We start from the raw sequence: 27,682 nt of genomic DNA, 5'->3' as shown, positions 1-27,682 counted from the left end.
GGCTAGGAGCAGTGTGGAGTGGGAGTCTGGGAGATGGAGTGATTCTCTCTGGAGGGCAGTGTTGCCTTAACTCTTGTGAGAGAAATAAGCCAACCCACCTCCAAAAACAAGCCAACTACCCTCTAAAGACAAGCCCACTTTGGTGGGAAACAGGCCAACATGGCAACCCTGGAGGGAGCCAATGAGAGAGATCTGGGCTGAAGTCACTATTGCTCCTAAGGACCTGTTTGCCTGTTAGAACTGCTTCTTAATTGTTTTTGCATTCCTCTCCAAAATGCAGCCTGTGTGTAGCAAATGTAAAAAAAAATGCCCCAAAAAAGCTAAAGGCTACAAACACTATTCAGTTAAATCTGTTGTCTCCAGTCCGAAGACAGCTAGACTTGCGTTCCCCAATCTGTCCCTAACAGATAATTTGTGTGCAAATTGTGTTAAACAATTCTCCAAAGTCAGCAAGCCACAGGGCAGAAAAAGAAGATTTTGTGGGACTTCAGACCCTGCAGGTGAGGGTACTAGTAAGGACTTTGTAACGCCTCACCCAGAATCTTCTCATGGTCCGGCGAGCCCACAGCTGGTCGGGACACCAGATCTGCACCCAGAATCGACTGACACCGCTTCTGACAGCCCTGCACAGAGAATTGATGGGACAGCAGATCTGCACCCAGAATCGACTGACACCGCTGCGGACGAGAGAATGGACGACGGGACATCCAATCTCCAGCCAGAATCTGTGAACACGGGTAGGGTATTGTTAAGATAATTTATGTTCTATCTGTTTACAAACTAAGTTTACAAACCAGGCAGTGGTCCTCTGAACTATACTGCCTGTTTACACAGCTTTGTTCCTCTTATCATTAATGTCATGTAATTTATGTTTATGGAGGAGGTGCATGCATAGTCAAAGAAACCTTGTACGAGGGCTCCTGTTACGGTCTTCAAGGTGATTTTGTTGACCAGTGACTGTGAGGAGATCCTGTAAAGGAATCTTGTTCTTTGATTGACTTTTTTGATTACGTTGGTGGCAATTTAATCACTATGCATGCACCTCTTGGTACCACAGCACCTCAAAGGCCCTTAAAACAAGGCGTATGATACTATACTTCATACTGAATGGCTTTTCCTCTTGGCCCAGTGACAAAATAGATAACTTCTCTCTATCTGACTGCTGTGTGGGGGGAAGGAAGTTGATAACTTAACTTGAGTTTCTTCTCACTGTGAGTCAGAGAGTGCTTCTCTCTTCTGATAAGGCCCCAGTTTGCTGGTGAAAGGTATTTGTATCTCAAATACATTTCTCAGACCAGTATTTGTATTTTGTATTTAAATAAATGTTCAATGTATTTTGCCCATCTCTGCTTGTTCAGTCACCATACTGTGTCTCAATTAGGTTTTTCCCTTGTTTCCATTAGGTAAAAGGCCAAAAGGCCAAAAAACAAGCTCTCCCAGGCTTGGTCAATTAAGAAAGATGATTGCAGATCTGAAGCAGCGACGATACAAAGCAGTCATACGCACATTACTGATGGTTCCCAGTGCAAAAACGGCAATGTACGATATAATCACTGCGACGATAAAGGAAGAGGTAAATGAGAAATGCATACATTTTTGTATTGTTCCATTTAACCCAATTGTGAGTATACATAATATTCTTTCTAGTTCTATTTAACAGCAATCATAGAAATGTATTCCTACTGACTTTCAGGTGAAGGCGTTAAAGTCAGATTCAAATGGCCCGTTCCGGAAAACGCTTTCTAGGGGCTCACTGGAGAATTTCTCGTGGGAAAAGTCCTCAGACTGGGTTAAGGAAAAAGCGCCGTTAACAGCTGTCTGCTTGAAGTCAATTTTCCCACAGGCGAAGACAATCGAAAAACAACATATGATCACAGATGAGCTCACAGGGTATACTAAACTAATCAGCCTGCTATCGCTTGCCTGTACAGCTTTTGTATATTTTTTGCTATACAATAACATTTTGCTTTGTCCCAATTAGTGTTCCCAGAAAGACCACAAGAGAGGAATGCACCGCCTTACTGACGAAAAGGATGGGACTGGTTTTCTCAATTATATTGTTCACGCATTCCTCCAAGATTAACTTTGTCCAGGCTGCCATCACGTTGGACATGTGGAGACAAGGGTGTAGTGGGAAGATCTTTAAAACTATGAATAAATTAGGGATTAGTCAAAGTAGAAACACTGCCAGACGACATGTCGACAGGCTGAGTAAAGACCATGACGAATTGGTAAAAGTGTGGAAAAAGGAAGTGGAGGTAATGCTGTATAGTACCCCAAACACTTCCTTTCAAGGCCAATAACTGAGCCACATTCAGAATGTTTCTAATGACTAAATAATCATGTAATTATAGAAAACTTCAAAGAGACGGAGGCAACAGAGGGGAACTTCAAAGAGACGGAGGCAACAGAGGGGTCCTTTGGTCACTCGTAAAAACGCTTATTCGCTTTCCTTTGACAACGTGCAGGTATAATTATTATTATAAGTATTGGACATTGGAAATACTCAAGTAAAGTACAAATACCTAAAAGTTGTACTTAAGTAAAATACTTGTGTAAAAGTACATTTGCACCACTGTTAAAATGTGAATGTATTTGCAACTGAAAATATAGTTCTACTGTTTAACATTGTACTGATGCAGCCTTCTAACTTCTAATTTGTCACATTACAGATGCTCGCTCATGCTAAGCATCTGAGCAGTGGTCATGGAAATAAATTTATGATCTGGGCATACCAATTTGCCACACGCTATAGAGTGAATTTCAGTCAGCTGACTGATTCACCAATGGCTGCAGTGGACATCCCCCCAGCTAAAATTCTTCCCAGTCAACAAGTGAGTAATGAATAATTGACTGTTAACTTGCTATGTCTATAAAGCATTATAATCTGTGTATAAGAACTCATACATATTCATTTACATAATGATTAAAAAGCACAAAAGCAGTATGAACATTAATTAGTTATAACTATAAGTCTCAATGTATTATACATCTTATCTTTTCTGTTTAGACTTTGGACTCGATTCGCCAGCGAATGATAACCATTGTCACGCGTATTATTGCTGACAAATTACCAGCCTTGAAAAAGGCAAGCAAAAAAGTTATCCGGCACATTCCGCATCGCTACACAAAGGAAATGCAAGAAAAAAGCATTATCGTAAGTCCACCTTATAATCATGGTCAAGTATCAATCAACCATAAAAAGTTGGTTCAACTTCATTTCTGGCTTAATTATGTCTATTGTTGTTGTGTTTGATCAATATAGGTCAGCTTGGGTGTGGTTAAAGAAGACCCCGCTTCAAACGATGGCGTAACAAATATTCTCGACGGGTTGCACTGCACGTATGTTCCAAAAGTTGAGGAAAATCCGTATCCAATTATCTGCAGTGGCGATGCGTTGACCATTGAAAGGATTACTAATTGCAAACAAAACAGGTGAAGTATATTTTCTACCATACAGAGGAGGAATGTGAACGGCAGACATGTGTTTGCATATTATTAGTGGCAAAGTCTTTGATCAACCAGTCTGTTCCTTCAGGAAACAAACTCTTTTGTCATACAGATAGGCTAGGCACCGGTATTCGGCTCCAGGATATATCACCCTGCAGGCCTATAGGCCTATAGGTGCTAATCACCTAAAATAGGTCCACTGTAGCATGCTCACACAAGGAAGAATATAATCCCATATTCTTCACAGGGCAAACGGTTCCACGCCACAAGACAGATTCGAAGGCCTAGTGGAAGGCCCACAAGAATTTCATAAAGAAATGATCTGCTTTCAGGTATACCGTTTATATCTATTTTATATTATTATTGAGATAATAATAATAATAATAATTATTATTATTATTATTTTTTCAAGACATTTTTTTTATTATTATAATTCCCTTCACTGAAACATATGGGCCAGTTGGTCTAATGACAAGTCACACAATGACATAAGATGACGTGATGAGAGGAAAAAAGGCAATTTGATATGACAAATTATCAAAATGAAAAGGGGTACAAGAGTACAACAGAACCTCTCATTTTAACATATCAAATGCTGGATTGTTCAGATTAACTGAGAGTAGGCCCAGTTTGTACATTGGTTGCCAACTTCCCGGTCAACATGTGAAACATCCATCAAATGGGATTAATGCAGCAATTTATAGCTAATCCCCAAGACGTCATAATGGCTCAAAAGCAGTACTGTACTATTTATTCTCAAATTAGTTGAAATGACATCTCGTTTCTTCATTTTGCGACTGCCATGATGAAATACAGATTGAAAACATTGCAGAAATGCCACCCAACTAATCTAACGGAATATTCCTATGTAGTGAACATGCCCTCAAAGGGTAAGATCTTCATACCACAAGTGGACTGAACCTCTGTCCATATGCGTATAAGGACATCGTCCAGGGAGCAATGTTTCACTGTATCAGTATCGATATAATAAACAGAATTGATTGGAAATAAATGGTTATATGATTGTGTTACTGTACCAATGTTGATATCAACAAACGACAATGCAATGATCCAAAATAACTAATTGTATGAGTTGCCTGGGTATTACATCACCAGAGGACGTTATATGTTATAGCCATTATTAATTTATTCTTAATGGTTATGCATATCATAATTACAAGGCATAATTACTACAGATTGGAGGCACCGCTGAGATCATTATGCAATCGTTTGATATTAAATATTGTACAGTAATATTTATCTAAAAAAAAAAATCAATTTTTTTTTTTGGGAAAAACGAGGTTTTTTCTCTCCAATACCACCTAGGAAAGCTACCTACGTGGTTTTATAAGCAAAAGGACTGGACAGGTCTATCCAGGACTATTGATCATTTTGCATTCTTGAAAATTAAGTATAAATTGACGTTTAGCGATCACAACAGGAGCCCAGCAACAGTTAGCTTAGCGCTGACGCTAAGCAGAAAAACACCAGGCCCCAGTGTTGTGTTTGATCATAAAAAGATCGCTAATCGTTGAAATAACTTGATTACAAGAATAATAGACCCTGTAAAGCGTTAACGTATGTTTATATATGGAAAGATATATATTGGCGACATTAACTGAACAACAATCACGTGAAGTTGTCAGCTCCATTGACATCCATTTTTGGTTAGCTGTTAGCTGGATGAGCGGCCGCACATTCAGAGTATTATCAACCAGTGTAAACCACTGTACTATTTAAAGAACGTCGCGTTGCAACGTGATGTCCTTTAATGGATAATATATACAGACAACACTAAATGTGGTGTTTGGAAAACTTGTTTAAACTGTATCGCGTTAAAAGAACTACAGTTTAGACACCATAGTTGTAGTGTTTTGAAGAAAAACACCATTGTAACTATAACCCGGAAGCTATAGCTCCCTAAAAGTGCGTGCGCAAGTAAACGTCACGTGACGCAACGTCCCTACGTCATCGCGTGACACGCCGTTACCACCGTTTTAGCAAACAGCCAGAAATTTGAAACAAACCTGCCCCCTCTTGGTCAAGCAGTGACATCACAGTGGCTTGACCACCAAAAACGGACATAATCACATTTCTTGTACTCTGGCGCCCTCCGCGGTTCGTTTTGTGACAACACCATTGTTACATAATAGAACCCTGAAAGGAGTGTTTGTGTTTTAACGCCCCCTCTGGCTGGGCGGAGACATTGCTTGAAATATAGCAATTCTGTACAGGAATCATTTCTGGTTTAATGAATGGTTGAAAGGGACAAAAGTATTCTGTTTTTGAATATAAAGAACTGGTTTAACATCTTTTAAAGTAATCTTTATTATCTCAGAAGTCAAGTACTAATATAAAAACATTGTAACTCACCCCTCTTTAACCAACAGAGGATTTAATTCAACAGCAATTGATTAAGCCTGCTGAATTAAAACCAGCTTGAAAGCTGTATACACCAGACCCTAAAAAGGAAACAACAAGTTGGATTTTAAATTAAATAAAGTAGATCAATTACGATTTGAATTACATTTTTAATTTATTTTATTGATTCAATTAAATAATTTTTCTTTTGATAAAAGTTTTTTTTTCAATTAATTGATTTTTTTTTATTGATCAATTAAATTAATTTTTTTTTTTTTTTAATTTTTTTTTTTAATTTGTTCAATTGAATTAAGATAATTTTTTTTTTTAATAAAGTTTTTTTTTTTTTTTATATTTCAATTATACACATCCAACGGCTGGTGTAACACAACAGTACAAGCCATTCCCTGTTTGAACAAAAGACAGTCTTGACTAAAATAGGTGAGTGAAGTTTGGGAATTTTAAAATTTCTAAATTTAAAAAAAATAGTACGTTCCAAGCTCCTCCCTCATCAAGAGCTACCATGTCTGACCAAGAGGAAGAGGTCGACCCTCAACCCGATGCTTTTGATATAATGCAAACCGTTCTTGGATTATTGTCTGGTGATCTAGACAAGGGTAAAAGCGAACAGCTGGTCGTGGCAACCAAGGAGCAATTGCTAGAGGAGGTGAAGAACTTAATGGGACAGTTGACATCTGGTGTAAAGAAGCCAGATGTCAACAAAGTTATTCAACATCTCTTACTAAGCATGAATCGTTTCTGTAAAATCCAAGACGCGGCGCTTTCAACCGCTCGAAATAGCCTCGAGAATGTCACGATTCAACTGGGACATACTGCAGCACGTCTAACCTTTTTGGAAAACAAAACCAAGGAGTTGGAGGAGACTTGCAAAGCACACCAGGTAAGTCTGACGGAAGAGTCACGTCGAGCTACGATGTCGGCAGACACGAATCGTCAAATTCAAAGTCAACTGGACGAACAGACTGCTAAATACGCGGATTTGAACGACCAACATACCGACTTAAAAGACGCTATGGAAGAAACGCAGGGTACTAAGACGCTATGGAAGAAACGCAGGGTACTATGAAGTCCGATGCTCAAGTCATACTAAATAACCGCGCCGATTTAAAGGGATACCATGAGCGTGAAATCAGGACTACCGCATTATTGGACAGGGCAAAAGCCAAACTTAATAGGCAGTCTGAAAAGATTTTCCAACTCAAGTTGATGCTTTTCGGGTCGGACCAGTTAGCGTCGGACGACAGTCCGTCCCCTACCTCTGAACAAGTAGGAGTGGACGATAGGTCCGCACGTGAGCACGAGCAGAGCTATCAACAAGACCCCATAGCAGGGACAAGTCGACGTGGTAGCCCCACTACAGAGTCTACAGTGGGAACCACACAGAAAGGCCCAAAGGCCGCGTTGCGAGCAAGATCTAATGTAAGGGAACCACCCTATGTACCAAAAGTCGAACCACCCTATACCCAAAAGAGACCTGGGTCACTCCAGGTTGGTGGACCCTGGCCTCCAGATCCAGGTGTAGGTCAAACTCAAGTTATGACACCTTCATTACGCCTGCCTGCTGGAAATAGAGTTCCTACGCATGAACCACGGGTTGCCGTCCAACGGCACCGTGAATCTGTGCCATACTCTACACCATACCCACCACAGGCACAAACGGGTTTGCCGTACACAGGGGTGGGGTATTGCCCACCGGCCGTGCAATCTGTCTTGCCAGTTGGTTTTCCGGGACCATCTGGTCCCTATCCACAATATGGCAGCCCTGTGATAACGTATACACCATACCCCCAGCCTGGGAATTACGCACAGATGCAATACCCTTACCAGACGGTCTCACCATTAACCAACCAAACTTTGGACAGCATAGCAAAGAAGATGGAAAAGTTCGTTCCAGGGGACTCGGGTTGCCCATACACCCAGCTATATCTACATGATCTGGATAGCCGTTTATCCGACTATCCGCACGCAACCGTAGCCCAACGACTGTACCTAGTAAACGCTACAGCCAGCCCAAAGGTTAGGCAATTCTTGTTAAGACTGTCCCCCAGTATACTGGCAGACTATGCTTCTATTAAGCAGGCCATATTTGTCGAGTATACTCCCCCGAACTACCTTGGAAGCGCAACCCTGGCCGCTAACTGTAAGCAAAAAGCCGGGGAAGCCGTGAACATCTTCTATAATCGTTTACACGGAGTCTACTTTGGGCAAAGACTAGACCAAGGAATGGAAAATGAGAGATCCTACAGGGAAATGTTCATAGCAAACATGCTGGCATCTATAAGGACCCCTTTACGTAACAGAATCTCAGGGGAAACTACGACCGACCAGATAAAGGAAATCGCAAATACCGTCCAGATGGAGAACCAGACCGACAATCCAAGGTCATCAACCCCAAGTAGGGAAGCTTTGACAGTTCAGGAGCTTGAGGGCGCATATGCAGAACCGTCCAATTCCCGCTACCAACAACGTAGTGACGTTCGTTCCTCCTCTCGGTCACCCACTCAAGACCGAGGCACGCCACCACCTCCTTATCGAACAATCCGTTTCGACGACGATAACAGGACGTCACGCCCATATGGGGGTAGATCTCCTTCGCCCCGTCCCACCACACGTGATGGAACGGCGCGCACCACTGGTGAAAGAACTGTGCCCCTTACGGAGCGAGTGGTGGTCGACCTGATAGGAGAAATAGCTACTTTAGCCACTACCATGCGGCAAGCGGCGGAGGCTGTAAAAACCGCTCAACCAAAGACACAAAAGAAATGGAAAAAGGGAAAAGGTAAGTCGGCGACACCCCCACGCAATCGGTCCCCTTTCAATCCACCCGATGATTCAAAGGATAAAGATCAAAGAAGCGTTCTGTACATACAACCAATCCCATCGATTGAATGTACTACCATTGGTAATGAGACAGAACCAACTTTGCCACATGGTGCCCTTGATATACCAACCGTGGTAGGCTCTGAGTCGGCTTGTTTTAACCCTAGGGACTTGGTCTCTTCAGACACTCCCTTCTCTCTTTCCATCGGAAATACTTGCGCTGTCCTGACCCTGGAAATGGACAATGAGCGCAAGTCAATCTTTCCGGAACCTGGTACCGTTCCTCCGTTCGTACAGTTGCTTTCCAACCTGACAGCCCGAGGCGTGGCAAGGAAACTTTATCTTGAAATCACACTTGAAAACACCCTGGTCCATGAAGGGTTGGTAGACACCGCGGCGGATATTAGTTTAATGTCCATGGACTTATTCAACGTCCTCCAAGACCGTCTGAGACAGGCCGATTGTACACTCAAGTTGTGTTCAAAACCCATCAAGCTCCAAGCTTACGCCACGGCGGTGACTCAGGTCGAGAAGTTTGCTATATGCCACCTGAGAATCGGGAACGAAGACGTTTATCATCCCTTCTATATCAGCCAGATAAACACGGTTCCTTTGCTGCTTGGAATAGACCTTTTAAACCGTTTCGGCCCACTCATTGATGTGCCTGGTTTAAAATTGTATATGACGGTGCGAACGCCAAGACCTTTAGAGACGGACTTGCCCGTAACGTCTGATTGTCTGATGATAAAACATCAGACATTCCATGTTCCAGGCTCTCTGCCCATGAGCGCAGGGATACCCAGTGACCCCGTAGGGACCACTGCTACAGAAGGGGCCACTAAGGCACCTGACACTTTGGATACTCCCCGATCATACTTATGCAAGTTAGGAGAGAACCGGACAGGCCATCCTGAAACTTACTGTCCAGCAGTCATGGGTGGAGTACGACTCAACCAGGCACAAGTGACTAACGTAGTCCTTGCACTTTGGTCCGAAAAATCGGCAATTAGTTTGAAACTCTTCGAAAAACTGAGGAGCCTGAGATGGGAGCTTGAATTTGTTCCAAAGTCTTTCCGTTTCCAATTAGGAACGCCAAAACCAACCACGGCTATAGCAGAAGGTATCTGCGCTCTCAATTTTGATTGGGGTAGTTTGCACTGCCTGCATGCTTTCCTTGTGGTGCCAGACCTCCCGTGTGACCTGTATATAGGAGCAGATCTCGCCATAAGGATGGCTATAGTGTTAGACACACTGAATGGGATGCTTTGGTCAAGGACCAAGGGACAGACTGCTCCGTGCCAATACTCCATTGGCCAGTTGACTTCGGGACAGACTATTCCTGAAGTTTGCATAACCAGGAACGTGAAAGAGGTCATCATTCCGGCTAGAACAACGGAAGTCTCGATCCAACTCGCTCTCCTTCCAGGACAATGCCTGGCGCAGCCTACCGTGGCTTTTCAACCTTCAAATGTGCTGCTGGGTTTGGGTCTTTCCCTAGTGGACATTCCCATTATGGAGGTGGTTGGCCGAACTTTCTATCTGTTGGTGGATAACTACACCCAGGATGACATTGTCATACCACCTTCTACTCCTTTAGGCTCACTGGTCAGTACTAGCCTGTGTGACTTAGGCTTGACCATTCCGGTTATAGGAAAACTTCCGCGATTCCTTCAACCATATAGAACTACTCCTGACGCTGCATATACCATGCCCACAGGTCTGATAACTATCGCCTCTCTGTTCCCAATTGAACCAGACTCGGTTGGGAGAATCGGGCTGGATGACAAAGACCATATGGTGATCTACAGCCTAGATGCCTCAGGCCCTACTGTGCCTCAGAACCCTACCGCCACACCGCCCCCGGGCGAAAGTGAGCCATACCCGGGCTTTGAGTCACAGGTGCAGGAAGTTCTCTCTTCAACTGAAGGCGCTGAAGAGGAAGATATCAGGCACCGCTTCCACCTATTGCTCTATAAGCATGGCAAGATTTTTGCACAAGACTCTTTAGATTGTGGGAAAACGGATATTCATACGGTCCGTATTCCCACTAAACCAGACGCACCCCCAACCTTTGTCCGTCAATATAAGATTCCGCTGGCTTCCCAAGAACCTGTGCGGAAAATTATTGAGGAACTCTTGGAGAGGGGGATAATTCGCCAGTGCCAGTCAGTTTTTAATTCACCTATATGGCCGGTAAAGAAGGCACCATCAGATTCAAGCTCTGAAACTCGCTGGCGCCTGACTGTAGATTACCGTGCTCTAAATAAGCAGGTACCATTATCCAGATGGCCGATGACGCGACTGGAACAGGAGCTCCCCAAGGTTAGGGATGCAAAATTCTTTACGGCATTGGATATTAGTCAAGGTTTCTGGACAATCTGCGTCGAGAAGAGTTCCCAGTTTCGTCTGGCCTTCACCTTTGGCAACAGACAATTTACTTGGAATAGACTTCCTTTCGGATTTTGTAATAGTCCTCAGGAATTTAATATCTTCTTGAATAAGGCCTGCCCCGATGCTTCAACGCGTGGAACAGTGATCTTTGTGGACGACATTCTGATACGAACAAAGACTGCAGAAGACCACTTGACCGAAATTGACTATGTACTGACTCAGCTCTCAACAGCAGGAGCCAAGATATCAATTACAAAGGCACAATGGTTCCGCCGAAAGGTCAACTACGTCGGACTTACGATAGGACCTGGGGGAATCTCGCCTCAGGCCAAGCGAGTCCAGGGAATTCAAGGTCTCAAGGATCCAACCAACCTCACGGAGGTCCGTAGCTTCCTAGGTGTATGCAACTACTCCAGGCAGTTCATTGAGGGCTATGCCGACATTGCACGACCCCTTACAGAACTCCTGAAGAAGGATGCTCCCTTTTTGTGGACGGACGTCCACACGGAAGCAGTGAAAATCTTGAAGAAACAATTATGTTCAGCACCTTGCCTCGCATATCCTAACATAGACAAGACTTTCTATCTTGAAATAGGCTACTCAGCCCATTGTCTGAGCGCTGGTCTCTACCAGATCTACGATCAGGATAAGCGTGTGGTGGCTTACGCCAGCAAGATGCTCAGCCCTGCGGAACAAAAGTTCTCGGACTGCGAGAAAGCGCTTTTCGCGGCGGTCTGGGCTGTAACGCATTTTTCCGACTGTGTCAGTGGACAGAAAATAATTATAGAAACATGTCATCAACCTGTCTCCTTCTTGAACAGTCAACGTATACGGGAAGGGGTGGTTACAAATGCACGTATTGCAACATGGCTCATGGCGTTTCAGTCCCACAACATCGAGGTTCAATATGCCCAGAACAATAAGGCACTTTTGGGCGCGGGACTTGCGACGTGCACAAGATGCACCCAGGACCCAACGGAGATTATCAACACTCCCTACGTACCCGTAGCCCTCCTCCCCATGAACCACCATTATTATGACGAAAATGTGTGTCAAGACATGCGCATGGCGTATGTCGACGGATGTTCCTACTCTCACCCAGAGCAACGACTAGCAGGAGCTGGTGTGTTGTGGGTTAAGAACGACCCAATTGAACCCCAAGGTTACAAGCTGGGCCCCATGACTTCCCAATACGCAGAAGTAGCTGCGGTTTTGATTGCTCTTCAATGTGCTGCTAGCCATGACGTGCGTGAATTCGTTTTGTGCACAGATTCCAACTATGCACGTCTGAGTTTCACATGCCATCTACCCGTCTGGAAGCAGAACGACTTCATAACAGCAGCACGCAAACCAGTCAAGCATAAAGACCTTATTATGGCATGCGACCATTTGGTCATGTCCATGGACATGCAGGTTTACTGGAAGAAAGTTAGAGGTCACTCACGCCTCCCGGGCACTGACAAGACCTATAACGATCTCGCTGACTCTCTAGCAAAGGAAGCGGCTCTAACGGGTCGTCTCTGGGAATTCCGGCAAGACCAACTGGGCGATATTCCGATCCCTACGGTCTCGGTTTTAACACGCCGCCAAGCCGCTACGGCGCGCAAGGCCGCAACAGACTCAGACCTTCCAATACCTCCCCCGCGAGCCCGGCGATCAACGTCCGCATCAGTCCTGTCCGAGGATTTAACCTCAGTACAGGCCGCGGACAAGGATATTTCCAGAATGTGTCACATTCTGTCTGATCCCTGTGCACCACCTGTCTCCGCAGACGAAATGGAGGCTTCCTCCGACCTGCGCCAGTTGGTGGCAGTTAAACACCACCTGCATCTGGTCGATGGCCTCCTGGTGTATGTGCCCGATGATTCCCGTTCTCCTCGTCTCGTGGTTTCACGGGCACAGAGGGGGATAATGATGTCAATAGCCCACGACCTACCAACAGCAGGCCACAGGGGGGTAAAATCAACTCTGGATGAGCTACGCCAAGTGGTATTCTGGCCTGAAATGCACAAAGATGTTTCCGACTATGTGAAAGGGTGTTTAACTTGCTGTCAGTTCCAACCCGTTAACCCAAACTTCAGAGCACCACTTCAAAGTAGGGGAGTCACGTTCCCATGGTCACATATTCAAATTGACTGGATGGGCGCATTTATTCCCTCGTCAAGAGGGTCAAAATACATTCTTAATGTAGTTTGCAACTTTACCAAATGGATAGAATGCTTTCCAGCAAGAAATAACACGGCACAGACAACTGCTCACCTCTTACTCAACCATCTCTTTACAAGATTCGGCCTCCCAGTCTCTATTGACTGCGATAGAGGAACCCACTTCACCGCAGACATAATGAAAGAGATATGGAAGCTGCTGGGAATTAAATGCAAGTTCCATATCAGCTATCACCCAGAAAGCTCAGGATTAGTGGAACGAGCCAATAAAAGTGTAATCACCATCCTAAAAAAGTTCGTAGCAGAAAACCAAAAAGACTGGGACGTCAAACTCCCATTAGTACTAATGGCAATGAGAGCGACGCCCCATACTTCGACAGGAGTATCGCCTTTTGAGTTAATGACTGGGCGACAAATGACTCTCCCACTACACCTACTATACCAACCGGGAGACCTCAATCTAGCTACGGCATATACCACGCACCAGTACCTAACGGATCTAAACGCACATTTGAAGTACGCGTTCTCATTTGCGCAAAAACATCTGCAAGCCACCGCAATAGGACGAAAAGCGTACTATGATAAACAGGCGTCGAACGACGAACTGCAGAAGGGAGATAAAGTATGGTACTATATCTTTGTCCCGCGAACCCAAACGGGTGAACTTTCAAAGAAATTCTTACCACACTGGTCCGGGCCTTACGAGATAGTCGAGAAACTTTCTCCTGTTGCTTATAGGATCCGTATCAAAAAAGGAAAAAAAAAAGCAATACTCAAATGGGTCCATAGGAACCAAATTCGCCCCCACAAGCCGCCCAAGAGATTTGAGAAACCAGATGTGCAAGAATTGCCGTCTAACTAAAAGAATCTAACCTCTTCCTGGGCAGCACAAGTACCCAATTTAATCGCATGAGCCACTAAGAAAGCCATTAATCACGTGTGAATAATAGCATTGTGTAGATTAAACAATGGTCTATTATTATTATCTTTTTCTGTGTTTATGTTTAACAATATAACAACCCACTAATCAAAACCGTTTGTGGTCTGTTCCAGGATGGGATACCTGTTATGTGCAATATTGTGCATGATCATAACCACAACAACGGCACAACCCCTGTTCAAATCAGGCCCCGACACGGGAATAGCTTTGCGAGAACAGCAGGGGCTCCTGATAACCAACTGCAAGACCATCACCCAGAAAGTCTACACACAACTCAACGCCACAATGCTGTACCAAAAACACCTTAGCACCGTTGTCCTCAAAAAGAAGTTGGAACCGGAAGGACAAATCTGGATTGAAGACATCCTACAACACGCTAGCGAAGACATCACTCACATGCTAACCCAGTTGGAAAAGGTCACAGTAACACGCGAGGACCTCACGGGACACGCCGTACACTCTGGCACTCGCGAAGAACAGAAAAAGGGACTTCCCGTCCGGAAAAAGCGCTTTGTAGGCGCGCTACTTACGGTAGCAAATATTTTCGGTACTCTTTTCAATCTCGGAGCCACAAGCATGAATGCAATAAGTATCAAGACCCTGAGAAAACAAGTCGGTGAAATTCAACGTGACCTCCCTGCCCTCAGACAGGCAGTAAACTTTCAGAGCGATCAAATTCACACTGTCGGGGCAACGCTTAGAGACACCATAATCTTACTAAACTCTCAGTCTGACCTCCTGAATAAGACCGCCCGTGGCATGCTAGCAAACCAAAAGCTATTGGGAGTCGACATGGCGCACTCCAGCATAACCAGCATGCTTATGACTGATTTCCTTAGAGAGGTTAGCTCGTCCATAGACTCCCTAGCTATAGGAAGAATTCCTCCTTACCTCACCCCTCTATCCTTGGTGAAAAGAATTATCGAGAAAAGCACCGGAGAAAAACCAAGTGATCTCCAAGGCCACCTTGCCTACTCCTTGGGGGGTGCGATCACACTGTCAGTAGACCCCCAGAGAGGAGAGCTTGTGTTTCTCCTCACACTTCCCGTAATCGACGAAAAAAACATCTATCGTATGAAGGATGTAGTCAACGTTGGTTCCTGGGAAGGGGACACGCACGTCAGGATCATGACTCCACCAGTGGTGGCATATCATGACACAAGTCCAGGCCTATACCTGGCACCCAATCTGAATCTGTGCACCTTGACAAAAGAAGCCCACTACCTCTGTCCCTCAAAACCATTCATATCCGACTCAACCAACGGGATCTGTGGCCTTCAGTCTATGCCCGACCAGTCAAAGTGCCGTGCAGAACTTACCCCAAGGAGCCAAGTCTCCGAAACTCAAGCAGAGATCTTGGGGGACCAGTGGTTAATCCACACCTCCTCCCTAGTGGCCACAGTGCGATATGAACTGCACGACACCTCCACAAAAGTAGATCTCCCAAACCAAACGTTTCTGCTCTATATTCCTGAAAACACTCTGGTTCAAGTAGATGATCTGGTACTTTACCACCTACCAGAGGATATCTACGACTCCGACATAGAAATGTCGGATTTCTTTCAAAACCACAAGGTAGTAATTGATCCAGCCACTGACAAGTTGGTCCAGACAGGAATCCAAAAGGTTGATCTCACTGCTTTAGACCAAGCCCTCAAAACTACACCGTACGTAAGCACCAGCGTGCTAACTCTCGTGGGCTCCTCATGGTCCACCCCAGACTCCATGCTGTTTGCGCTTCTAATTCTCAGCTACATAGTGGTAATTGCAGTCACTTGCTGGGCCGTAAGACGTTTCGGTACGTTCCGCGTAGCCACGAAGAGGTTGGTCGAAAATCAGACCCTCCTCTCCCGCGACAACCGTCTAAAGGCCACCAATGCCAATGTCACTGAGACCTAAACATCACCGATCCATAACAACTAGAGGCCTTGTGCCTTCATAAAAAAATAAAAATCCTCTGTATAACTTTCCAATTTAAAAACGCGCAGCTTTTCATGTAATCAAGCTTAATGCTACATATATCCAATTTTCTTTTCATTCAAGGAGCGTTTCTAAAAAACCCCATCAGAAAAAGGTTAAATCTAGGTGTGACAATAGACTTAGCATGAGTCTACTGAAATAATTCAATCCTGGATGGGTTGCGTCTCCGATTGAGTAAAGTTTACAAATAGTCCCCATGCACTTAGTATTTACACTACCTCAAAGTTCAATTCAATTCAATTCAATTTTATTATAGTGTCAAATCACAACGAGTTGTCTCAAGACACTTTACAACCAACAAAGATCCACCCAGAGCAAGCAATATTGCGAATTTGCGACAGTGGCAACGAAAAACTCCCCTTTTAGGAGAGGAGAAAAGAACGTCAGGCAGAACCAGACTCTGGGGTGGGCGGCCATCTGCCTCGACCGTGTCGGGGGGGGTAGAGGGAGAGAGAGAGAGATAGACAGAGAGAAATAGACAGAAATAGACAGGTGGGCTCCGTGGAGGGGTCTGGCCCACATCTGGTCCACATCTGGTCGAGCTCTGTGAGGCCGGGTCCAGGTCACACTTCTGGTGGGCTCCATGAAGAGGCCTGATCCACGGTCACGCTCATTCAGTCAGTTGGGGGTTAGTATTAGAGGTCCACAGAACTGCGACGGGGAGGACGAAAAGAGACTCCGGGGAGAGATTCCCCGGATGTTGGATTAGTGGCAGGCCTTACTGGAGCCTATATAGTGTATATTACAAGTACTGCTGGGAGACAGACCCACACAACAATGTACGACCATGGTATCCAGCCAGACTTGGAGACAACTCTAGCTATAGGCTTTGTCGTAGAGAAAGGTTTTCAACCTAGTCTTGAATGTGCAGAGCGTGTCAGCCCCACGGACCGAAGCCGGGAGAAGGTTCCACAGCTGAGGTGCCTGGTACCTAAACGCCCTGCCTCCTATTGTAACTTTTGATATTTTTGGAACAGTAAGCATTTTTGCATACTGTAGACGCACTGGTGTTCTATTTGGTTTGTAAGGATCAATGAGATCTTTGAGATATTGTGGTGCCTGACCATTGAGAGCTTTGTAGGTAAGAAGAAGAATTTTGAACTCTATTCTGTGTTTGACAGGGAGCCAGTGTAGAGAGACTGATAGAAATTGTGTGTAGGCGCCGGGGGGGCGGTACACTGTAATGACTATCAGCGGCTGTATTGATTTCCAGCTTGGGTGTGAAAGGTTGAGAATCAAGCTTTCAAATGATTTGTATGTAGCTCTAGCTCTAGGACTAATTGTTAGGCTTGAATTGAAGATGGCAGCAACTCCACCTCCAACTTTACCATTGTCTCTAGGTATTTGTGCATTGGTGTGACTTGGTGGGGTGGCAGTATTTAAACTGACATATTCTTGCTCACCCAGCCACGTTTCCGTCAGACAAAATAGATCAAGACAATTGTCTGATATGATTTCATTTACTAATGTTCCTTTTTTGCGTAGAGATCTAATATTTAGAAATCCACATTTGATATTTGTATTTTGTGGTACTACTGTATTGGTTTTGATTTGTATCAAGTTTGTATGTACAGCTCCTATTTCCTTTTGTTTTTGAGTCACGTGTTTACAGTATAATCTACCTCACATTCTCTCTCTTTCTTTCACTCTATTATTGAAGCTAGACATGAAGGTTTAGAATGTTCTCTTTGCCATAAACCATATGATCAAAGTGACATTGAATTAAGTGCTGTAGACCTTTTCGGCCGTCCTTGGTTTCGCCAAAATCAGGAAAGGAAACTTTCATGAGTTTGCCGATGGGGGATTTGTAGTGAACATGCCCTCAAAGGGTAAGATCTTCATACCACAAGTGGACTGAACCTCTGTCCATATGCGTATAAGGACATCGTCCAGGGAGCAATGTTTCACTGTACAGAGCCCATTATAACTTGACCTTTAATCCCACACATACACAGCAACGTTATTTGGAAAAGGCTGACTCTTTTCCTTTTTCTGAAAAATGGGCCTACCAGCGCCAGCTAGTCTGGTAAACAGGAGACCAACACTTCAAAAGGGTGATGAATGACACCACAGGTGCTTCCAACAACAACAAGGAACTCTCTTTCTCTCTGCAAAATCTCCATGGGAAGATATGCCACATCAAAGGGGTGACTTGTTTTTGATTCACCCTGGGAACTATATCATATCTAGAAATACAGGAATTCTCAACCTATTAAAATGTAGAATGCTAATCTACTATTTTACTCCCTACTTTCCTCATATCTAGTCATACCTCCCTTTCTCTCCAATCTCTCTCATGTACCAGTACAAGACATGTAAGGGGAGGGGGGGCGGAGCTTACACTGACCAGAAGGGTTTAACTAACCGATCCCAATCAGGACAGTCCAGTTTTATTTGGGTTTTCCCAAGCAGTGCTGTGTGAAAATTTACTTTGTTATTATCTTTAAGTTTTAGCCTACCCGTTTGGTAGTGTACCTGTTATCTGTTTTTAACACACATATTACTATATATATATGTGTTCATACAAGGAACTTTGCGTGACGATATTTGTATTCCAATCAGAACAGGGAGATTTGTTTTAATCCAAACTTCGGAAGGTCTGACGAGACATTTCTATAAAGAGAGGACCAGAACAATCACCAAATCGTTTCAACAGAACAGAACAGCTGATAGCTGATTTGTTACACAAAAAGAGTTCACAGGAGAACCACAGTGGAAGCGCGCCGACTCTCCAATCAACTAAGGCACTTCCAAGCCTGATTTCGGAATTACTACATCCATTCTGAACGAGTGACAGTGACTTTGATTTGCAAAGGATTTGACGTGAAAAGAACTGTTTGCCTAGCCGGCGAAGAGGCTTTGACCGCCGAAGAAAGTTGCTGTGCGAGCGAAAAAGGGAAAGTGACATTTTGCTATTGCGAGCGAAAAGGCTCTGTCCGCCGAAGTCCACACGGAGAAGATTACGCAGAAGAATATCGCTAAACTCATTACCACACAACACGTCTAAGGTCTGTTGTACTTTGATTAATGTGGTTTTGATTAAGAGAACAACTGAGTCCAAGACATCTGTGATTTTGTTACTCTCTCTCTCTCTCTCTCTCTCTCCTCTTCCATACAAGTGAGTAAAGCTCACGGTTGTATTCCGTTTATACCCGGCCTGTTGTTTTAAAGTAAAATCATTTGTATCAGTATCGATATAATAAACAGAATTGATTGGAAATAAATGGTTATATGATTGTGTTACTGTACCAATGTTGATATCAACAAACGACAATGCAATGTTCCAAAAGAACTAATTGTATGAGTTGCCTGGGTATTACATCACCAGAGGACGTTATATGTTATAGCCATTATTAATTTATTCTTAATGGTTATGCATATCATAATTACAAGGCATAATTACTACACCTATACCAGTATATTAGTTTCACTATATGAATAGCCACAAATAACTTATTAAAGACACGCTCAGAGCAGCTCTCGTCTTATTGTTTGTCTTCATGTTTTATGTCTCTGTCTCTTCGTGCATTGTTGTTTATGACCGTAAGACACTACTGGACATAAGATTGGATGTTCCCAGCGATTGGAAGCCGCGGTATTTACCGAGAGAACTCTACAACAACAACAACGCGGATACCCCGCCACGGAGCAGCAACAAACACAGACGGGGAAAGAGAGGTGGCGTCCTAGCGAGGTTACGAGGACGACCTACCAGACCCCCGATCCCCAGTATGCTGCTCGCTAACGTTCAGTCTCTCGATGAGAACAAGCTGGATGACCTCCACAGCCGCTTACGTTCACAGCGGGATATAAAGAACTGCTGTGTGTTTTGCTTCACAGAGTCGTGGTTGAGCTCAAACACACCCGACAGGGCGATACAACCGGAGGGGTTCTCTGTGTTCCGCACCGACCGTTCTAGGACGGTCACGGGCAAGTCGAAGGGAGGTGGTGTTTGTTTCCTCATAAATGACAAATGGTGCACAGACCCAGACGTGGTTATTGCCTCACAGTACTGCTCGCCAGTACTAGAACATCTCACACTAAGGTGCAGGCCATTCTATCTCCCCAGGGAGTTCCCCTGTGTATTGCTAACGGCTGTTTACATCCCGCCAGAAGTCAAGGCAGCCGAGGCGTTGGATGAGCTGTATGGCGTTATTAGCAAACAGGAGACTATACACCCGGAGGCCGTATCAATTGTGGCGGGGGACTTTAACCACTGTAACATGAAAACTGTGTTACCAAAATACTACCAACATGTCAAATGCCCAACCAGAGGGAATAAAACTCTCGATCACTGTTACTCCACCATCAAGGCTGCTTATAGAGCGCTACCGCGCCCTCACTTTGGGAAATCCGACCACCTGGCCGTGCTTCTACTCCCTGCCTTTAAGCAGAAGGTGAAGTGTGAGCAGCCCACAGTGAGATCGGTACAGAGCTGGTCCACAGATCACGTTACTAAACTCCAGGGCTGTCTTGATGCGACAGATTGGACCATTTTCAAGGACTCTGCCACGAGTCTGGATGAATATGCGGATTCTGTCGCCGACTACGTCAAGTTCTGTGTGGATATCTGCATTCCAGTACGTTCAGTTCGCTCCTATCCGAACCAGAAGCCATGGATTAACAGTGACATTCGCATCAAACTGAGGGAGCGCACCGTCGCTTTCAAATCCGGGGATGTGGAACTCTACAAGCGATCCAGATATGAACTGAGAAAGGCTATCAAAGCCGCAAAGAGACAGTACAGAGTCAAATTAGAACTCGACTACAGCGGCTGTGACTCGCGGCGAATGTGGAGCGGACTGCAGGCGGTTACGGGCTATAAACCCAAGTCAGGTAATATCACTGACACCTCCGCGTCTTTACCAGACGAGCTGAACAACTTTTTTGCCCGCTTCGAGGCTCACAACTCGGACCCAGCCACTGCGCAGAGCGCACCGGAGGCGGTGGACCTGCAGGTGACGCAGAGGTCTGTGAGTAAAGCGTTCCAAAAAGTTAATGCTCATAAAGCTGCAGGGCCAGACGGGATAGCCTCTCGTGTCCTTAAGACATGCTATAACCAGCTGTCATGGGTATACACAGACATATTTAACCTGTCCCTGTCATTGTGCGTGGTGCCATTGTGTTTTAAAAAAACAATAATTGTACCCATTGCCAAGAAAAAACCTGTTACCTGTCTCAATGATTATCGACCTGTTGCTTTGACATCTGTTCTCATGAAATGCCTGGAGAAAATGGTTATCTCTTATATCAAGAGCATAATTCCTGCTAGTATTGATCCTTTACAGTTTGCTTACTGTGCAAATAGATCTGTGGATGATGCAATCTCTCTTGCTTTACACACTGCCCTGGTACATCTAGACAAGAAAAGCTCTTATGTCAGACTACTGTTCATAGACTATAGTTCCGCATTTAACACTATTGTACCATCTAAATTAGTGTTGAAACTCAGTGGACTTGGTGTGGGCAGCTCCATCTGTAACTGGCTATTTGATTTTCTGACGGGTAGGCCCCAGTGTGTTCGCATAGGAGAGAGAAGCTCATCCACAATTCTCACCAGAACCGGTGCGCCCCAAGGCTGCTGCCTCAGTCCTCTGCTGTACAGCTTGTTTACGTTTGATTGTGTCGCCAGATACGAGAATAACATCATAATTAAATTTGCGGATGATACCACAGTGATCGGACTAATAACCGACGGTGATGAGAGGGCCTATAGGAGGGAGATAGAGGATCTAACTCTATGGTGCGATAACAATAACCTCTCACTTAACACCAATAAGACCAAAGAAATCATTGTAGACTTTAGGAAGTCCAAAGGCATCCACACCCCCATTTCCATCAAAGGGTCATCTGTCGACATAGTTGATAACTTTAAATTCCTGGGCATACATATCACAGACACATTCACATGGTCACTCAACAACGAGTACATCCTCAAGAAGGCGCAGCAGCGACTGTACTTTCTGAGGCGCCTTAAAAAATTTGGCTTAAGTACAAAAGGACTAGTGAACTTGTATCGCTGTATAATTGAAAGTGTCTTAACTGGCTGTATCACAGTGTGGTACGGTAACACGACCGCTCAGGACTGCAACAGGTTGCAGAGGACCATTAAAACAGCAGCTAAAATCATCAGCACTACAGAATTACCCAGTCTCCATAACATCTACACCACTCGCTGTATGAAAAAAGCCCATAACATCATGGAAGACACCAGCCACCCCGCAAATACCCTGTTCAAACTACTCCCCTCCAAAAAACGCTACCAGAGCATCAAATCTCGTACCACCCGTCTCAGTAACAGTTTTTACCCCCAGGCAGTCAGGCTGCTGAACAGCTGACCTTGAACTGTATTGCACTTCACTTCACTTGCACTTTCTTTTACTGTTTTTTGTCTTTTCTTGCACTATAGATGTTTGTTTATGTCCTGTGTATGTAAGACGGAGAGTGCTCTGAGCAAAATAAATTTCATTGTATGTATACTCTGTATCTATACAAATGACAAATAAACCTGAACCTGAACCTGAACCAAATAACTTATTAAAGGAGAAAACATTTATCACTATTTGGATTTTCAATTATCTGGAAGAACTACAGTATATGACAACATGAGACTAAAATCTCAACTCCCCACAAATGCCCGTAGTGCTGAAAACAGAAGTTAGACCTTCATTTTGACATCATGACTAAACCAGCAACAACTCAAAGTCAACGGTAATACAAAAAGAAAACTGGATTATTAAATGCATGTTCAACACATGACCTTGATGCAACCAAGAATGTGTTTCATGCACAAAACAATACAAAACACAAGAGAAAATCAAGTCAAAGAATCACTTAAAACAAGCACTCTTTTCTGCATCCGGGAAGCAGGAAAGGACAAAAATAGAGAATCTTGAAAAGGAACAGAACATTCACACCAGTGGGACTTAAGAAACATACTGGAATAAATAAACGTCACTCCCTGAACCAAGAGAACATGAATAATGCACAAACTTACAGTGAAAAGTCAAAGGAATGAACAAAGCTCACAATCGCCACTTGCAATGATGCTGCAAATTGACTTATTACTGCCAAAATACTCATTCAATATTTGCATATGGAGACCAACTGTTAAGTATAGGTTTAGAGGACAGAGGAGCCATGTTTCTCTTTTGATAAGTTGCTGCACACCGAAAGTAGCAGATCTACAAGTTTAGAGCTGGTCACATACGGTTTGTGGAAAAGGCTATGCTCAAAATGCAAGTATTGATACAAGGGAGGAGCTATTACATCAGTGGTTCTCAGAGTGTGGTCCCTCAGGAGTTCCTTGAGGGGGTTCCAAATGGACACCTATGGGTCCATTTGTACTCGCATAGTGAGGTCCTTGAAATTAACAGTTTGAGAACCACTGTCAGAGGTGAACAGTGAACAGCCTGCCTGCCTGCTGCCCCCCCCCCCCCCCCCCTCAAAATTGAGATAATTATTGAGATTATTATTTCCATTTTACTACTGTGTTTGCTACAAGCAGTCAGAGGTTAAGTTGACATGTATTAACCAATTATTTTCATATAACGATATTGTTGATATTGTTGAATGATTTTATCTTGGTCCTCCTGGGAAAGTGGCCAATCAAAAGATAACGATGCACTCTCACATCTATCTCTCTCTCTCTCTCTGAGGTTAAGTTGACATTTATTAACCAATTCATAACGTTATCGTTTTCTTTTGGTGCCTGGGAAAGTGGCCAATCAAAAGATAACGATGCACTCTCACATCTCTCTTAGGCATATACTAATTATTATTCTATATTGTAGGATATGATGGACCTCTTGATGTCAAACCAAAGTCTAGAGGCACGTGGGACTTTGTCGCAAATCAAAGACTTTTTCAGCCACAAGTCACTTCGTAAGGAAGTCAAAGACAACATTCAGCATGTCTGGGATTTTGTTGTGGTAATACTTTCGTTATTCTCTGTAAAGATGGAACAGTTTCTCCCTTGATTTGGAATTTAAATTAATGCCATATATCTACTTCATTCCTAGTTTGTTGTTGAGGCATACGTCACACTTTTTGTCACCGACCTGTGCGAAATGGAGAGTCTGAATGAGAAACCATCAAATCTCCCAGACGATGAAGAGGGACAAATGAACTGGCTCTCTAACATGGCGCATAGAGTCGTTGACTTTTGCTGGATGCCTCCACGCCACGAAGACATAAAAAAGGTTGCAAGCGCAGCTTCAACTCCGACACCTGCAACGGTGTCGGAGTTTTACCCCTACTGTATTTGTGAAGAAGGTAGCCTATGTTAAGTTATTCCTATTTTCCAAGTGTTTTTTTTCTTCTATTGTCCCCTTTTCCAAGAAGCCATGTATGCTTGTCAATCAGGGCAACACATTTGTGATTGGATAAATGCTCCCTTAGTATTACAAGTGTGTTCCCTGGTGAAGTGGTTCAGATATAATGTACGGTTACACTTTTATGCGAGCACTAGTACTATATATGTCTTTACTTTAGCAGTAAAAGAGCTTATTTTTTCTTACAGAGAAAGAAGAAACAATGTTTCAGTGTAGCAGCAATCTATGCAGTGAAGCCTGGTTTCACAGAAGTTGTGTCGAAATGGCAATCGAACCGACTGCTGATGAAGACTGGTTTTGCAGCAAAGAATGCCAGGACAATGGATCATATGTCCATTGCTACTGCAAAACACGCAAGGGTGGAATAATGTATCAGTGTGCACTTGCAAATCAGTGTAAAAGATTTGAGTGGTACCATGAAAACTGCCTGAGTGCCTCAGAAGAACAGAAGGCAAAGCAAAGTATGTAAATCAATTTAAAAGGAAGACCACACAATTCCATGCATTTTAATTTGTCTTTTATAGTAAGGTGTGTGTGTGTGTGTGTGTGTGTGTGTGTGTGTGTGTGTGTGTGTGTGTGTGTGTGTGTGTGTGTGTGTGTGTGTGTGTGTGTGTGTTTTCCCCCTTCGTATGATAGCTACATGGTACTGCTCTGGAGAATGTCGAAACCACGAAGAAATCAATCCAACAGACTCCGTGCTCAACTACAGCAAAGCAGTCATGTGGGATGGATTGTATAATCTCACGCGTCGTGATGCTGTGAGAGAGGGAGATGGAGCTGCCATGGCCGACTTTTGGAAAACTGACATGGTTCGATTCGGGGATAGAAAGCATCCCAAATATTTCATCATTGCCCATCAATTCCTGACAGGTAGGCCTACATTCAATTTATCAATATTGAGGTGTACACTCAGTGTGCAGGACCAAAGATGTGTGCTACTGAATTTCTTACAATGTTCTATATTGTCTTAAGATAAATTCATGTTGTGACAGGATATTTTTGTAAATTAGGGATTGAGGGGTTTCACCCAGAAAGGATCCGTGAAGATCTTACGTGGAACCGTGTAGCTAACCTCTCCGGCAAGCCGGGATGCAACATTGCCTTAGACCTTGTAAATGAACTTCAAAACAACGAGTTCAAAGGTATAAAAAGCTTACTAAGAATGGTTCACATATTAATATTCTTACTACAAGTAAAATGACTTAATCTTAAACGTCAGGTGTTGTATAGTATATCCTACCTGTATTTAACTGTTTTGCAGAGTTGCTCCAGCGGGCGAGAGGTATGTACACCGATGTGCAGGTCGACCGCTGTGCTCAGATGACTGGTTCATTTGGGAAAGAATTGGACGAACTCTTCAGAACTTCTGGGATCGGTCAAGCTGCGCCACAACACAATTGTACAAATTCATTCCGGAGAAGGCAGGAGGATGTTGTAAAATTTGTGGCAGAGTACAAAAATGACATGCTGTTCCAGTTTATCCCTGGTAGAAGCCATAAGGGCTTTCCAAACTTCAAATATGATCAGACTTTAAAGAACCCGAAGAAGATGGGAATGAAGATGAGATACCTCGCTGAGAGAATGGATGGCTGGCGAACATTGTCAGTGGGATAAATACAGGTGACATGCAGAATTGAAAAAAGAGGCATCTTTATGTAATTTAAAAATGGGGTTACTTACATCTTCTCCTCTGCTTTGTTTCAGGATCTTTCCAGTTCAAACAAACTCCATGTTCCTGACACCAAACTGCGCACCATGGGGGACCGGGCCTTTTGCTCAGCAGCACCACGTCTATGGAATAGTCTCCCCATGGACCTGAGAGTGCCGCAGACTGTGGAATGTTTTAAAACAGGCCTGAAAACCTTCCTGTCTCGGAAGGCCTTTTTGTGCTGAACTGTCGCTTTGCACTGTTTTGCACTGTTTTTGTTAACCCTGTTTTTAACCTTTTATGATAGATCATATGTTTTTTAACCTTGTAGCACTCTGAGATTCCTTGTGAATGAAAAGTGCAAAATAAATAAAATTCATTATTATTATTATTATTATCCACCACTACCTTATTAAAAATGTGAACCCACGTTTGTCAGTTGTCAGTATAGGGATTTGTTACAATGAAATGTCTTGCGTGTATATAAAATATGCTAATGAGTTAATAATGTCTGTGTTGAAGCATGCTGCTTAATTGCTATACACTTGGGGTTATTTCAATTATGTAATGTCTATTTAAATGACAAGCCTACTGATTATATAGGTGTGTAGCCCCTTTCGGGACCCTACGTAAAACTTTTTTGATATTTTGTTGAGTTTTACGTTGGGTCCCTGCTCGCTACTGTATTTTCGTATGGAAATTCCTAAATGCGGATGTGGAGATTCTCTCTAAAATAGGCCCCGCGGCATGTGACGCCATTATTTTCCTTGAGTTATTCTGAATTCGGTAACTTTAAGTAGCTATACATCCCGGTGCGAATATCTCCTGTGGCGCGGAAGCCGTTAAGTATTTTTAATCTTTGTTTGACCGATTTGGTCGCTTTATTTCTTCTTGTTTGTTTACCGTTTATTGTACCGCCTCCCGGTGTGCGGTTGGCTTGTGAGGCTACGTCCCTGCCTCTGATCTGCTGTGTCATAGCTATAGCGCCACTAGCTAGCCAGATAGGCGGTACAATGAGGTGTCAATAAACAAGAAGAATCCAAGCTTCCAAATCGGGCAAACATATATTAAAAATACTTAACGGCTTCCGCGCCACAGGAGATATTCGCAAAGGTATGTATGTGTACTTATACTTTACATATTCAGAAAGCCTCATACTGAAGAATATCGTCAAAGACCGCGGGGAGGCGTTTTAACATGTAAACATGAGCCAGTAAATGTTTTAATCAGGTGGCATGGACGACGAGGAACAGGACCCAATGCACTGGGTCGAACAAATGTCAGAAACTTCAGTAGCATTTGGGTTCTGCTTGGAGGGCTAATAGGTGTGATGACTGGCTGGATAAAGCAGAATAGGTGTCCAGGCATTTCACACAAAGGAGCAGTGCACCACCATGTGGCACAAACCGGCATTGCACACCCACTGTTGCAAACAGATATATACATCTATATATATATATATGAACTCTATATATATATATATATATATATATATGGTTGCAAAGGCACAAAGAAATCATTAAACCGATAAATCATCACACACACACACAGCCATATCCATATATTGGCTTTA

General features: G+C 43.7%; 1 long non-coding RNA gene across 1 annotated transcript; it reads right to left on the bottom strand.

The window, feature by feature from the left end:
• Positions 1-3,837: 3,837 nt before the first annotated feature.
• LOC310872938 lies at positions 3,838-19,590 on the bottom strand. Its single transcript, XR_014570437.1, has 2 exons — positions 19,537-19,590; positions 3,838-4,314 (listed from the first exon to the last, which is right to left on the bottom strand). It is a non-coding gene; the product is annotated as an uncharacterized lncRNA (long non-coding RNA).
• Between the last annotated feature and the right edge of the window lie 8,092 nt (positions 19,591-27,682).

The sequence above is a fragment of the Protomyctophum parallelum genome (assembly GCF_964188405.1).
Source record: "Protomyctophum parallelum genome assembly, chromosome: 16".
In the NCBI taxonomy this organism is placed as follows: Eukaryota; Metazoa; Chordata; class Actinopteri; order Myctophiformes; family Myctophidae; genus Protomyctophum; species Protomyctophum parallelum.
Note: the sequence above shows the minus strand (reverse complement) of the source record. Positions and strands in the feature narration are given on the sequence as shown.